Below are 15726 nucleotides of genomic sequence, written 5' to 3'. Positions count from 1 at the left end.
GCAAAGACCATGTTAATAAAAGCTTTTCCTTCCTCCCTTCCTTCCTTCCTGCCAGCCTGCCTGCTTTCCTGCCTTCTACTCATGAGAAAATGCCGCAGAAGTAAATCACCAACTTTTAGGAAAGATTTTGAAATGTTTTCATTCCTTCTCCCTTCTCGTGAGGAATTCTACCCCAGTAGGTGCTACCCATATTGCAAGTCAAGGCCAGATGAAGGATTTTATGAAAACAGAACCAAAGGAGCTGCGCACACTGAAATATGTTTCTTTTTAAGACAGATTTCAAAATTTGGTAAGAAAAACATGCCATACTCAGAAAATTCAATCAACTTGCACTTCTCCAAAGTGCTTTGTAACTCAATCTCTCTGTTTTCTTGGACCACTACTTCTCTCCCAAACAAACTAGAAAATAAAATATGCTGCAAAACAGAAAGCAGTGTGGCTAGTGAGATGATATCATCACCCAGCCAGTTTCCTCCACGGTCTCATGAGCCATTGTCTAGGCAGCAGTGCTAGTTATCAGGAATTAAAAAAATTAGCAACCAGTTAAAGTTCATTAGCAGAAACCCTGGTTTTGATTCCCAGTTTTTATACTCTGCACGGCCACACGCTACACGATGAAGGAAGTTGTTTTGACTTCTTGGGAAGGAGAATTGTTTTTCCATTGCCTCCTGACCTGCCGTTTACCTTGGCTGAATGCAGATAAGTTTGTTGAAAGACTCCAGCGCTGTTGGAAAGAGACAAGATTTTTGTACTTCAGACTTTCAAATATCGCTCCTAAGACCATCCAATTAAAGACTGCTGCTTTCCTATATCCCACACTCCCTCCAGTGTTCATTCAGGGGGGGTGGCTTTTTAATTTTCACTGTAATTTTCTTAAAGAAAATACACAAAGTATTACATTTAGGAATCTGTCCTGTGGTATATATTAGATATGAGACAGGAACAACATGAAAAGTGCGTACGTGTAATTAAAAGTGAAAAGTCTGTGCATTACAGCTGCAGAAACCATGTGTCACCATCTTGGAGGCAGGGCTTTTCTTCAGACAGTCTGGATTTCCTGAGACGACTCTTTTGGCTTTTTCATCAGGTTTTGAATACAACATGATTCTGCCATACGCCCTGTCATGCTGTACCTAGGAGTTGTGTGTAGATACACACTATAGTGTTTACATATATATTTACACAGTGTCTGTGGAGATACCGTTAAACTGCTACTTTTGGATAACAAGGTACAAAACTATTACTTTGCATGCCCAGAGAGCCTCACAAACCCTGGTGAGTGGAGCTTTGCAGAGCCACACTGAATTTGAAGCACTGCTGCTTTTGAAATAAGCCCATTGTGAGCATCTGCCATGTTAAATAACGTTCTTTCTGCTTTTCACTGATGTGATAGACTTCTGCCGACAAGCGAAGTTAATGAGAAATCTCTGTGTAAGCCCCAGCTGTACTGCTTCCTTGCCCCAATTTCATCCTTCTCTTCCTTCAGCAATAGCAGTGATGGTACATATTGGGATGAGATGCTCCAGGAATCATCTAGTGTCCTCCAGTCCCTCCAAAGAGGTTTTCTGCACAGTGATGAGCAACAGCTATAGCTGCGCTTAGGCCTGCATAAGGTTACGGAAATGGCTGTTTATCAGCGATAGATGCTTGGTTCATTGAAAACTAGCACAGCAGCTATGCTAAACTGTGGGAAGTTGGGTGGCCTTAGCATGGAAATAACCATTGAGCTAGGACAGTTTAAGGATGCATCATGTTTATGAATTAAATATTCATTTCAAAGTGAATTTCAATGCTGGGTTGTAGTTATCTATAATAACACTCTAATTATCCACCTGTAACTGAGAAATGAAACATGCCTGAGCTCAAGCTCTCTGTTGACAGCTTTGAAGCAAAGAGCGTGGCTGTCAAGCAAAACTGGCTGGAGAGGGATGCTGCAGTTGCGTGCCTGGCGAGTCTGGTCATCCTTTAAATCTGGCCCGAGCAGCCAGGCAGGCTGAGACAGCCCATCCTTCTGACCCAGTATTCCTGCGGGAGGGAAACGGAGGTGTCAAACGAAATCACTGGGCGAACTGGGAAAGTGTTAAGACATCTCAGGAACCTATCAGAGAAAGGAGAGATTGGCAGGGATGCAAGCAGGACACCAGAAAGGGCCAAGAAATTGTCACGAAAGTCAGAACTGCCACACGGGGTCTGGAAAACATTCCCCTTAAATCTGCTTTCTGTATGGTTTGAGCGATAACGCAGGTTGTATGGAAAGTTTTAAGTGACAGGAAATTATTTTGTCCCAGCTCAAGTTTTGGCTTTCTTCTTATGCACAAATACTGTAACTTGGCATACTGAGTACACATTTCCATCATCCTTTTTCTTGTTTCACATCTAACTAAACGCAACTTCATATACCCTGGCAAGCACTGGGACTGTTGCAAGAAGGGGAGGGGGAGGCAGAGAGGGTGCAAAGTCATTGTGATTTACATCCAGTGCTGAATTTCTTAATGTCATTTCTGATTTGTTTCATTAATTTATTTGGAAACACCTTCAGTTGATTAGAGCTTATAAATCTCAAACTCTCATCCCCTTTGATGTCTATAAATAATACCTGCAAATGTTCCAATAAAGGAAGCACTAAGCGGAGACATGGAAGTGAATGTTGTTTACTTTGTGTGTGCTTGTGTAACCAAGAGAGATGTGGAGATCAGAGAGATGTGGAGCCAGAAGCATTCATAGGTATTAAAAATCAAACTGATTAAAAGTATTTTCATTAAAGCCTTCTTTCTCACTTACGCTGTCCTGGTTCTATGCATGACTGTGGCTATTTTATCCCTTAATTGCAGTTTTAGTGTATTGCTCTTGCAGCACCTAGGTGCTAGAAACTTGGTTTTACAAGTCTGAGCTGAACAAAACCTTTAAGGTCTTAAGCAGCAAGAACTCCCTCTTGCAGTTCACTGTCCTAGCACGCAAAGCACCTCAGAAGGGTCCCCGAGTGAAGGGTGTCTTGAGTAGAGCAGGATCAGTCCCTAGATTAGCCATTATTGCATCTAGCTTAAATCAGCTGTTCATAATGGCTAGTCTGATCTTGCTATTTGTCTCTCTCTCAGATGGCTGACCTCCTCTTTTAATTTTCTGTTCCTGGCAAGTAGCTCCTCTGTTTTTAGCAAGTAGCAGGAACTGGTGTCTGATCACTGGCGAGGCGAGGAGCTGGTCGGAGGGCAGCTCTGCAGCGAGTAGGGGAAAGGCGGCTGAGTCGATTCACGTGTGAGAAAACAAAACCACTTTTCCCCAGTGCAGCTTCCTTGGTTAAAAGCACAGTGTCTGACTCAGATGTAATATCCAAAGGGAATAAAATGTCTCCAGCCCCAGCCTCCAGACTTGCATTGCTTTTTCTCCCCTTACTTCTGCGGGTGCCTCTGTGCACCCTGGAGATGTTTGCTCCTCTGTGGATGCCCAGCTGCCCCTGGAGCAGGCATCAGGGCTGACACCGGTGAGGGACCAGCCGTGGGACAGCCGCCCATGCCTGGCTCTCCCTCTCCCTGGGGTGCCCCGCTCCTCCCAGGGCCAGGGCAGGAGCGGGAGGAAGAGGCTCCCGGTGCTTACCCATGCTCAGAGGTAGTCTGGGTAGCTGTAGATGGGAAAGGACAGTGCCTTACGGACAAAACCCTTATTCCCCAAAACCCAGGCCTTCCTAAAACCAGAGCCTGTTTGTTCATTCACCATCTCCACCTCCCTTTTTCCATGCTGTTTGTTGAAAAGAAAAAAGAAAAAAAATAACTTGGCTAAAAATTTTTTTGAAAGTTCTCATGTGTTTTCTTTCTTAGGGTGGAATACATTTGTTTTTTCTTTCCATCTGGCTCAGAGATGAAAAAAACATTCTTTAATTTCTTTTTCAAAATAAACTCAGTGTAACGCTCCAAAATTTGTGTAGAGATTTTTTTTTTTAATAGCAGAACAATAAAAGCAAATCACTAGGCAAATAATGCTCTTTTTAGAGAAGATCTTGCATGCTGTGAGGATTTTCTTACCCAAAGGACTTCCCAGAATCATGTACGTATTGCCAGCCCCATTTTGTGACTGGAGGAAAAAGGAGATTTTCAAGAATATGATTCATTTTGATGCCTCAGTTTTGGGGATTTTGTTTTTGTATGTTGAGGAGGTGATTTTTAGAGGTGATTTTTTCCAATGAAGCCAACATTGGCATAGAGTAAATTATTTTTCATACACCCCAGTGATGGAAGTGGACTTTTCAATGCTAAATTAAACAGAACGGTGTCTCTCTCACATCACCATGTGTATGGGAGGCGGCCATTTCTGCTGCTGTTTTGGAGAGCAGAGCTCAATGAGATCACAGCAGAGCAAGATCAGCCCAGGAGAGAGCAATGTCTTGTGTGGGTATGGGTTAACAAATGACGCTAAATTACCGAGAGACCCCTTGATCAGAGGGAAGAAGGTTAAAGGACTGCTGAGACTATTGACTCCTCTGCAGCCCAACTTCAGTAAATGTTCAAAAAAACATACCAAGTTCTACTTCAAAAATAATTAGGAGGGGGTTTTGCCCCTTTAATCATTTTGGATGCTTTTCAAAAACTTTGTTAGGAACCTTCTTTTAATAACCAACGTGAATTCAATTATGTCCAGTTTAGATGCATTTGGTCTCGTTTCAGTGTCACCCTTTAGCTTAAATAGCATCTCTCCTGGGACGGTCAAGCAATTGTAGTGGTCAGCGTGGAGCCATTCATCTTGAGACGCAGTAAGGGATGGTTGGGAACAAACACATCCCTCTGACCAGCTGGGAAGCCCTGATGAGAGAGCCTGGCTCTGGTCCCACCATCCAGCCCCACAAGGGATTATCTGAGGACACCCTGGGCTTTTTGCTGAATGGTGGAAGTTTCCATACTCTTTTCTTGTTAGTACTGCTAGAGGACAGGGAGCAACAAAATGGGTATGGATGGTTTCCCGCTGAATTAAAGTAGGTTACAAGTGCTTGGCTTTTTATAAGGTAGTGCCACGCTTTATAAGGCATTTGAAAAATTAGTCTGTAGGTCTGAACTTAAGCACCCTTAGAGTGGAATCTGAGTGTGGGTAAGACACAGGCCCTTGACCTTCAAGAGATGAAAATCTCCAATTCGGAGATTAGCATGTGACTACTACTTATTCTCATCTATCTGTCCTGCCAAGGCACAAATCCGCAGCTCAGGCATCGGTGTGGTTCCAGGCTCTGAGAATTCCTTCCAAACTCCCCGCATTCGCAGCCATGCTCCTGCCAGCCTTGCCAGAGGTCCTGCTGGTGGAAGCTGCAAGTCTGAAATGTGACTTTGGAAGAAGTCTGTTCGGGAATCCCTCTCATTCAGAAGTCTGGGCATATTGCAAAGATGACATTTCCTTAATTCCAGCTCTATTACCCGCACTCATGTAAAACAGATGAGGAATTATTTTTTCTGAACAGCAATGATGTATTTTTGTCCACTTTTTTTTACTGTCAAAATAAAAGCCTGGAAGTAGAAATCGGACTAACCATCCCTTGGCATTGCAGTATCCCACTATAGCAGGCAAATAATGTTCCTGGATTAATGCCTGTGAGAACAGCATGAACTGATATTTGAACAGCAGACAGCTTAGTGCTATCTGCTTGTGGAAGCAAACTTTAACTGCAGGTACAGCCTTGTCGCTGGTCCATCTTCTGATGGACAGGGGCAACCTTGCATGCCTGCAGTGTTTCAAAGAAACTGTGGGAGATAAAAGAGAAAAAAGGTAAAGAGAGAAGAGTTGAGGACAGAAAGGGAATAGAGAAAAAGAGAAAGGGACAGATAGGGAGGAGAAGAGAAATAGATGGAGGAGGAAAATGAACCCTGATGTTTTCATCATGGTTTCTAGTAAGATCAACCACAGAGGAGCTCTCTTCTCAGAAACAATATAACAGGGCACTGTTGTGGTTCTCGTAATTCCCACTCTCGGTTGTGAAAAGAATACATCCTTGCCTTGCGAGAGAAGCATATCATTCAGTTGGTGCCTGAAGTTATGTACTACTTTCCCAGCACAAACAAAAAATCCCGGTGGCTCCAGGTCTCCAAGGAGCTGGGTTAGGGCTTTTGTTTTGTGGTTAGTTGGATTTTCCTACATGTCCTTTTCCTCCTACACAAGTTTTGAAACACAGAATATTTTCTAGTTTTCCAGCTGTATGAGAAGTACAGAGCTCGACTTTGGAAGAAAGATTAAAGCAAGAACATACAGCAGGTCTCCAAGCAACAAAACAATGTCTGCAGCGGGAAATAGGAGTTACGAGTCCAAACTCTCATTGGTATCTGCATTTGAACAGGTGCACTTTATGAACAGTCAAACATGCATCTTTAATAATTGTAATAAACAGCAGCAGAAATGTGCAGATGTTGAAAAAGAGGAATTACTGAAACAAAAAGGAGGTAGTTTAGTTTTAAAAACCAGATAGACAGTTGTTGAATCTGAGCACCAGAGACGGTTCAATTTCAAATACCCAAGGGCTTGAATTGGTTTTAAAGGTGGCATTTTTGAATGAGTGACCACTGGCTTTCCTCAATTTTTAACTTTAAGGGGCAAAACTTGGAGACTTTAGGGGACTCTCAACAGTCACCAGCTGGTGTTTTCAAGAAAAAAGCAAATTTCAAAGGCAGATCGGATCCCTGCATCCCATTTTATCCAGATTAGCCATGTTAGGAGTGGGAAGGTGGTCAAAAGTCCAGGGCAGGGCTCTTCAGTAGCTGAAATCAATTCTCTCCTTCTGTGTTTTGCAATGTTAGATAAGAAAGAACACTTTTTAAACATAGTTTCACTGAAGTACCACCGGGAGCACTGTATTTATTTAGCAGACATCACTGCGAGGTCTCCCAGACTGCATCCATCTCCTGGCATTTTACATATGGGAAAAGTCTAAAAATAAAATAAAACAAGAAAAAACACAGGCAGAGCAGCTGTTGTTCTACCCAGACAAAGCTCTGAATGAAAGCCATTATGATGGAGCAGACTCTGCAATTGAAAATCCATTTACATTTTCAAGTCTGATTCCAACAGTAAATCTTAGGTTATATGTATGACAGATTAAAAGACTCTGGCCCCACTACACTTCTCCCTGGCAAGGGAAAAACCATCTGCACAGCATCACTCGTGGTTGCTTCAACTCTGTAGGTACACATTTTTAAAGGACGTGGTGGTATATTTTTTCATTTCCCTTTCCTTCATTTTCACTTGCAGCAAAATCACGTGCACGGCATTTTCCCCAGCGCTGTTGGCACTCTGGCTAAGGAGACTGATGTGTGTTTTGATTTGCTCTTTTGCCTCAATTTGAGGGGCTATTGCACTATTTCCTTTGTAATCCCACTAGCCAGGGTAAAAACCCTGTATGAACATATGGCTGTCAAACCAGGCAAAATAGCCAGGAATACTGCTCTCTTTCCAAGCTCAGAGAGAGAGTGAAAAAGAGCGTACACCATGTAACAAGCTGCACAAACCCATCCGGAGCTGACTCCCACGGCACTCTGGCCACGCTCTGGGTCCCGTGCTCCTCACGCCATGGGTAAGGGATGAGGGATGACAGTCCTTCCATGTGGAGAGCCAAGAACAAGCTTCCCGGAGCCCAAGCAAGCCTTATTTTGACAGTTTAACCGTTGGCTGAGAAGTGCATGGCTCTTGTACCACAGCTGTTGGGGGGAGCTCGCCCACCACGGCTGATGCTGCGGCCAGAGGTGTTTCCATGCCCAGAGACCCCGGAGTGGACTGGGTCAGCTATTTCCCAATGCACATGCAGCAGCTTGCAAGGTTCAGCCCTAATTTTTGAACATATTAAAAGGAAGATGAAGAAATCAGGTGAAGGATCTGAAGTTCTGCTGCTGAAAAAAAAAAACACCCAAACTAGAACAGGTTAATTTTTTGATCATTAGCCAAAATATGTGACAAGTAGAACTTAAGGAAAATATATTATTTTTTGTTATTTATTGTCAGCGTGATCAGGGCTGTACAGGCACTGGAAAGGAGCACACACCGTGTGCTTCTCCTCCACATGAGATAACACATCCAAAGCGTCACAAAGTGTAATACCTCTGGAAGGGCAGAATCAGACCCACTGCTTCTGTTCAAAAGAGATCGCTGCCTGAGAAAACAAACCCAGGGCGCAAGAGATTTACTCAGGCACTTACTCATAGGTGCTTAGTGCTCAGGGCCATCTTCTCCCGCTGCCAAGGGTATGGTCTCAGGCTGTGTCATATATGCCACCCTTGTGTGAACACCTCAGCTACCCCACAGCATCCAGTACCTGTGGTTAGGTGACATCAGGGAGCACTCATCAAACACACCACTGATGCCACACAGCACCACAGACAACCTTGGTCTGGTTTAGTTTGGTTCATATAATAATAAGAGTATAATGGCATAAATAGATTAAATTCTAGAGCATGAAGACTGTGCACTTGAAAATACATTAATTAAAACATCAGCTAAAGGATTTTCAAGTTGCCTTCTAATCCTGCAATTAATATAGCAGGCCAAATTATGTGTCATTTCCATGCCACCCAGAGAGGCAAGAAAAAAACTTAACTAGAGAAGACCACTGCAATGAGTGTAACACTTAACTTCAGCTCTTGAATTTAATGGAGAAGCAGTTGTTTTTAGTAGTGCTCATACTGTGGCTGTGAGTGACTCTGAGTGTCACCATGCAGCGGTGGAGGGAAAATGACAGTGGTAAAATGTGCTCCAGACTCTTAAAAGGTGCTATATATGGAGTGAGCAGAGAAAGCTCCTTTCTTCCTTTGGGGAACGAGAAAAAAAGGAAGGATTTTAGAATTATATTGATTTCACTAGCAAATTGAGAGACTGGGTTACCGTTGTAACTAGAGGGACGTACATGGAAGGAAAGGGACCCAGACTTACACCCAACAGACCGACTCCTCGGCCGTCATTTCTTCATGAACCAAGCTAACAGCAAGGACTGGGCTTCCTGAACAGGCGAGAGTCACATTCAAAACTCTAAAGGCACTGTGGTACGTAAGGGCATCACGAGAGCTAATTCAGATTGAGCTAGCTGAAGGCAGTACGGCCACTTCGAGGTTTGCATTGCACTTTGTACGGCAGACAGCCCTGGCTGCCACTGGAAACAAAATTCGCCAAGAATATTTGGCTTCTTTTGTCCTGGTCATTAACATTTACCTTTCACTTTCTTCCAAACTAGTGTAGAACAACATTGCATTAAAACATATGCTTTAATGACATGAAGTATAAATTTTAAAATAGCCTGCACCATACCTAATAGGGAATTACTGAATGCCATTGAAGTTTAGGCAACAGAAACAAGAGATATCTTAATGTTTTTCTCCTTTCAGGAAATCAGATGAAATTTGCCTCTTATTTTAAAAACCCTACAGCCTGAACAGTGAATTTACCCAGAAGACATCCATCCCTCTACTTCACAGATTCTCTGCAGACACACTCAGTCTGTATGGTCCTTTCTCCAGGGAAGTCAACCAGACGGAGTCCCATCTTGTACCGCTGTCACGCAAGATTTCCATGTGCAGCAGTCTACCACAAAACCAGTTCATTTTTCTTCCCAGCTTATCAGATTGTTTTTTTTTTTTTTACTAAATTAAACAGTAGTTTGCTATAATAATTAAAGCCTGACCTTGGCAGAGCTGTAGGAGATATGGGTACTACCATCAATTTTCTGGATGACATTTGGCAAAGATTTGAAGGCCTGGTGTGGTAAATCACTTAAATTTGTGCTTGGCTTTAAACAGACCACTGGTCCCATTGCTCAATGTCTAAATGACTCTTCACCTCATTTTCTCTCACTGTTCACTACAGATGCTAATGAAATTTGGCAACCAAAGAAAGGTTTTGCGAGTATTCCCACAGGAACACCTGCAAAATACTTTGAGAAAGTTGGCTGGGAGATGGACTAGAAATATAAACACCAAGAAAATTCCACTAGTTCACCAGATATTTGTAATCAATTAACTCAAACTACCCTTTGCCTCATTTACCAAACAGTCAGCAGCTGACCAAATCAATGACAGCTTCTCCTTAAATAAGGCAATGAATGAAGAGCTTATCCTGCATGGGTAGACAGAAGTTATGGGGCTGCATGTAGGAGAAGGACTCTTTGAGATAGACCCTAGCCCTTGTTTTGCAAAAGCAACAAAAATGTTATGCTATCTATAGAGAAAACCATGAACTTCTGTTATTGCCACGTATACTGTAAAACTAAGGCAGGGTCTCCCAGCCTCTACCTGTGAAGACAGGGGCACAGGAGTAGTGAGATGTGGCAACATTGGCAAGCTGCAAATAGCATCACCGCTCCTCCAGGAAGGATGATCTCACCAGCACTTCTTCAGTTCCCCTGTGCTAAATGCCCCCTGCTCAAAAAGCTGGGATAAAATTTGTGTGCACTGTTTGCTCTGCTTCAGATGGCCTCTGCAATGCCTCTCCCCCTGATTTACACTCTTCTCATGTGAAGGAGATACGGAGGTTTTAAAACATTTTTAGATCCAGAGCTGCAGCAAGAGGGTGGCTCCGCTGGCTGCTGCTGAAACAGAAATTACTTTTCCAGCCCTGGATTTTATAGAAAGGCGCCCTGTGGCTCTATTTAGTCTATCCAGAGTCTAATAGGTAGCTGAATAATCTTAGGAACCTTCAGGTGACTACTTTGATAAGGTATTACTGTTCGCTTGGGTACCCTAGAGAAGTAATTTGCATGTGAAATTTAAGTAGCTAAGTTATATATAACAAGAAAAGATGTGATTGAGAGAAAGCTTTAGTCAGGTGGGGTTTTTTTTTCATTTGGATATTTTATCTTCAGGTTTGAAACCACACTGTTAGCTGAGCATCCCTGCTGCTGTGAAGCACAGGGGCATCTCAGATTACTCATTCTCCTTTAAAGAAATTAGGGGGAAACATATTTTTCACTTTTTTTCAGCGGACTGACTTTGTGTTTGGCAGCTCTTTGCATGTATTTCTCCATGTAATGAGTTTCCCATTTTCTTCTCCTACCTGCTCTAAAGTGAGAAAAACAACTTGAAAACAAGGAGAAAATGTGCACAAAGTCATTTGAATTGGCAGTTAGAGTCAAGGGCAAGTAAAGAAAGTGAAACTACTTCCAGTGTGTGTCCCCCCTCGACTTGTTCTTCCCCCAGGGGAACTCTTTCATGTGGTAGTGAATGCTTTCCTTCGGCTGCTTACCCAGCTCCCAGGTCCAGCAAAGCACAGGAACTTGTCTAGGAATTTTTCTTTGGAGCTACCTCCATGCTTCAGATGGTACTTAAATGCTTCCTGGTTTGTTTCAGACTCTTAGTCGCAGGCTTTTTAACTTTTCAGCTTCCTCAACCTATTTCTGAGCAAAGCAAAAACCTTAGCAGACTGTGTTATTGACAGTGAGCTAGTGAAACCTTGCTCCTGGATTGCTTTTATGAATGTGTTGCTATTACAGCCCTGAGGACAAGCTCAGATAACTGGTTTAAAATCCAAAACAATAGCTCAGTGGCTCAGAGCTTCTTATGGTGCCATACACACACTCTCATTTTAATTACATGATTGTGCAATTCCTCAACAATAAAAAATCCAGCAGCCAGTAAATATGCTGAAATATTAGAATAGTTAGAGAATTTAAGTCTCATTATGAAGAAAAATAAGAAGCCGATACCAAACGTTGTGAGGAAGCTGAAAGTGTGAATTTTACGATCGTGAATAAAGAAAGAATCCAGACTTGTGAGAGAGTCTGGGGAACTACCTAACCAAGGAGAGGAATCACAGTGACACTCCAGGTACTGCAGTGCTAGACATATCTCTTGATACATGCAGTTTGCTGTCAGTTTTCGTAAGAAATTCTCTGTCTCAAGACCACGACCAAGTCCCAGAAAAAGTGAGTAGGATGATCAGATTTTTCTTTAGTTTTGTAAGAAGCATCTAAAGCAAGCAGCCATCTGGAAAAGCAGCACGCGGATCTGAGATTATCTTGAGCAAGTCACTTTAACCACTATTCCTAGGTTGCAGCCTGAAGGAAGGGTGGGTGCGTGCATTGAATGAAAATCGTCCTGCCAGTATGCTGGTCTGCTCCACTTGTCAGTTAGGAACACAGCACGAGAGAGAGAGAGAGAAATAGGGGAGATCTTAAGTTATTTCTGTCATTCAGATCCACCCCACCTAATTCATGGGACTTAACTGAGTGCCTAAGAGAGAAGCCTACTTGCCCTAGGCTCTCTGTAAGGACATCACACCACCACAGCATCACTCAGCCCACCTAAAACCTGAATCACCCTCGGTTTTATCAGAAGAAGTGCTCAGGAAGGCTGTGCTCCTCACCTAGGCTCCACAGATGACCGGAATCTGGGCCTTACTGAAGGAACAGAGCTAGCTATGAGATATACAAGTAAGCACAAGTTAGTGGGTCTTTTACCCCTCGCCTTCTCTCTTCTCAACGCATCTGAGCCTGCCATTCCCACATCTTTTGTAGGAGTGATGTTCGAGAGCCTAGCTTCAAGGCCCTTCATCTAGGAGGGACCCCAGAGGAAAACAGCCTGTTTGCCACTCTCCCCACTGATGACTAGGGAGGTCTTTTGAGCAGTCTCGGAACCAAAGACAAAAAACATTTTGCCATTGTTGGTATTTGTGTCCTCTTTGGTCATTTGTCATCACTCAGCCTGATTCACCTGCTGGGAGACTGGGGAAGGCTTTCCATAACAGAGTCCCAGCAACCTGCTTGCTACATGTCATGGTCATACAGAGTATGAGGCACCCTTGGAAAGGGGTTGGGTTGCATCACCATAGTGGGTTGCACCATGGCAACAACATTTGATCTTCTGGGCCTGTACTGTCTCCTTACACCTAGAGAAACAGCTCGCCTTGGCAAAGTCAAGAAAACGATGTGTGGACATATGTGCGTGTGAGAGTGAGAGTAAACAGCTTTAGGTTTGCTACTAATGGCAGTGTTAAAGGACGGTAGGTCTCTTCACGAGCTTTTTCCAGTCCTGTGTGACATGTGAGACTGCCCTGAAAAAGATGGCTTCTACTAGCAGCAAGCACTTGGAGATAACTGACAAAAATGTAAACACTGAGCTGATTCCAAATCTGCTCAGATGTTTTGATTGAACAAGCTATACTTCCAGATGCTTTTCCATACTTCAGTAGGTGAACTGTGCTTTAGTAGTTAGACAGACAGTTGCATTAAGACAACGTTCAAAACAAGAAATCCTCTGGGGCATTTATTTTGTGCGGAGGCATACTGATGTTGCAGGGATTTTAAAGTGATTGGATTCTCTAAAGCAATAAGAGTGACTAATTTCCCTTTCAATGAATCCACATATGGTCAGCTTTCATGTTTTGAAAGGCAGCCAAAACAGCATTCTTTCAGGCTTTAAGTTGATATAAATAAAGTATAACAGAGAGCCCCGATAGCAAAGTTTATCAATGACGCATGCCTTAGTTAGAATTTACACAGGGACATGGCTGGATTTTCTACTTTGTCTTCAGCTGGCTCTTAGAGAATGTCATCAGTTGCCGTAAGCTGGCAGTTCCCAGCCACAATCCATCTGAGAGGGTGACATGAGACCCCCACGCACAGACGATCTAGAATGACATTTGGAGAGCAGCAGGCTGAGGTGAAACACAGGTCCACAAAGTGCAAGGTACTTTACAAACCTCCATTTGGGCACAGAGACCTTATTTTTTTTTACAGTGTAAAAACCCAGATAAAGCAGAGCAGGACATACTAGTGAAGTGAGCCAGGAGGTGTGATGCACAGTTTGCTAATTCCCCTTCGGGCCCTCCCCATCGGGTTTTTTTGGTGTGTCTTAACAAAACCGTTAGCTGTAGACCTTAGCTATTTTAGCATATTGAACTGAATTTCACTATCGTTTTTAACATCATGTTTTTCCATTCTTTCTTTTCTTCATTCTTTGCTGGGGAAAACCAACATGAGAGCAGCACATAGTCATGATGCAGCACCTAAGCTAGAGGATCCCCTCTCCTAAATTGTGTCCTGTGCTGAAGCACAGGAGAGAAGCAGTAGCTGACAGAGCAATGACTTCTGATCTAAAGACTTTGCCCAGACAGGTTGCCTTGGTTTGGGGAGATTTTTGGATTAATTTCTGCTACATAGCCTCAGCTAGCTGACAGAGCAATGACTTCTGATCTAAAGACTTTGCCCAGACAGGTTGCCTTGGTTTGGGGAGATATTTTGGATTAATTTCCGCTACACAGCCTCAGCAGGGCTTTTCCAGATTGCATTTCTGTAGCTTGAACTACAAGCGTCGATTCCTTCTTTTCCTCTTGCCTATGCATGTGACAGGGAGGGGTTATTTGGACTGGACTGAACACTGGTTAGGGATCATTTCCTCAGTAACCAAGCCCCCCACACAGAGCCACTGGGCCAGCCAAGGGATAAACATTTGCAGCATTGTGGATTTCTTCCATTTCAGGGCAAAGCAGGATGAATGTTTGAGCTCAGATGGGCTCTCCCTGCCTTGAGCTTCTCTCTTATTCCTCCAAGGGTTCCTTCTCTCCCTCTCCATTGAGGCCAAGCTCATCCTTCAGGTCTTCATGGCTCTGACTTAGCCTCCTTCTTACATCTTACTAACTCCTGCTCTCTTTGCCAATGTCTTTCTGGGATTCTCACTTTCCTGTCTTCCATCCCACCTCAAGCCTGGAGTGCTGAGTGGCTTTGTTCTCTCATTTCAAATTCATCCTCAAAGAAAAGCTCATTTGCAAAAGCTTACGATCAGCATTAGTTGCCTACCTCTGCCACCGGCTTTTGTATTTTTTTAATGTGTATTTTTGAACTAGACTTCAAGTTCTTTGGGCCAGAGCTGTATTTTACCTGAATATTGACAAGGAAGGTCAAAAAGAGGATGACAAGGAGGAAGGAATGAGCTTCACTAGTGCAATCTACAGGAACTGAATCTGCAAAAATGGTATCATTTTTCAGCAGCATAATCACAAAACAACAACATACTTCAGAATTCACACCAATGGCAGATGTGAAAGTAAAGAAGTAACCCCAGGCACTTGTGGTATAGAAACATAGGTATGTGGTCCAGAAAATGTCTTCCTGCATTCTTTAGTAACTAAGCCATGACATTATAAAGCACTCATGAATAAAACTAACAGGGTTCCGTATCAGAGTATGCTCAAAATGAGAGGTATGTCGCAAGGAAATTCTAGCTAAAAAATGTCCAACTAATCCAAGTTCTCTGCTGAACTCACAGTAGTGTTATTGGGTTATAATCGAAAAAAATATTACTGACTGAGGGAAGGAGCTGTTGATAGCTTGATTACTGCAAATAGCAGCCAGATGTGTGACACCTTGCTTTTGAAAAAAGCCAGATTTCTGAAGTATTAGTGGCACAGAGATAGGAATGTTAGTAAATTCTTTTGGCAACGAAAAGGACACAAGTTCTCTGCATCGGGATAAAACAAACAATAGATGGTAACCTTTTTCACAAACTGATACTCTGGACACCCAGATCTTGATGATAAATTAGTCAAATACAAAAGAGGCATTTAAAGGTAGCAAATAATACTATTTGAAAATCATTTCATGGACTTTTATTTCTGTGGAATATTAATATTTACCTACAAAAATTGTGTATGATGATAATTACGATGACAAAAATAAAACATATAGAAATATGTTGCAAAGCTTTAGGTACACGCCAAAAAAAGAGTCTTTTTTCCTAGCTCACCATGTAGAATTAATGATGAAAAAAGGGAGGCATTCAGCTCCTG

Source organism: Cariama cristata, unplaced genomic scaffold, assembly GCF_000690535.1.
Source record: "Cariama cristata isolate BGI_N322 unplaced genomic scaffold, ASM69053v1 scaffold9246, whole genome shotgun sequence".
Lineage (NCBI taxonomy): Eukaryota > Metazoa > Chordata > Aves > Cariamiformes > Cariamidae > Cariama > Cariama cristata.
Note: the sequence above shows the minus strand (reverse complement) of the source record.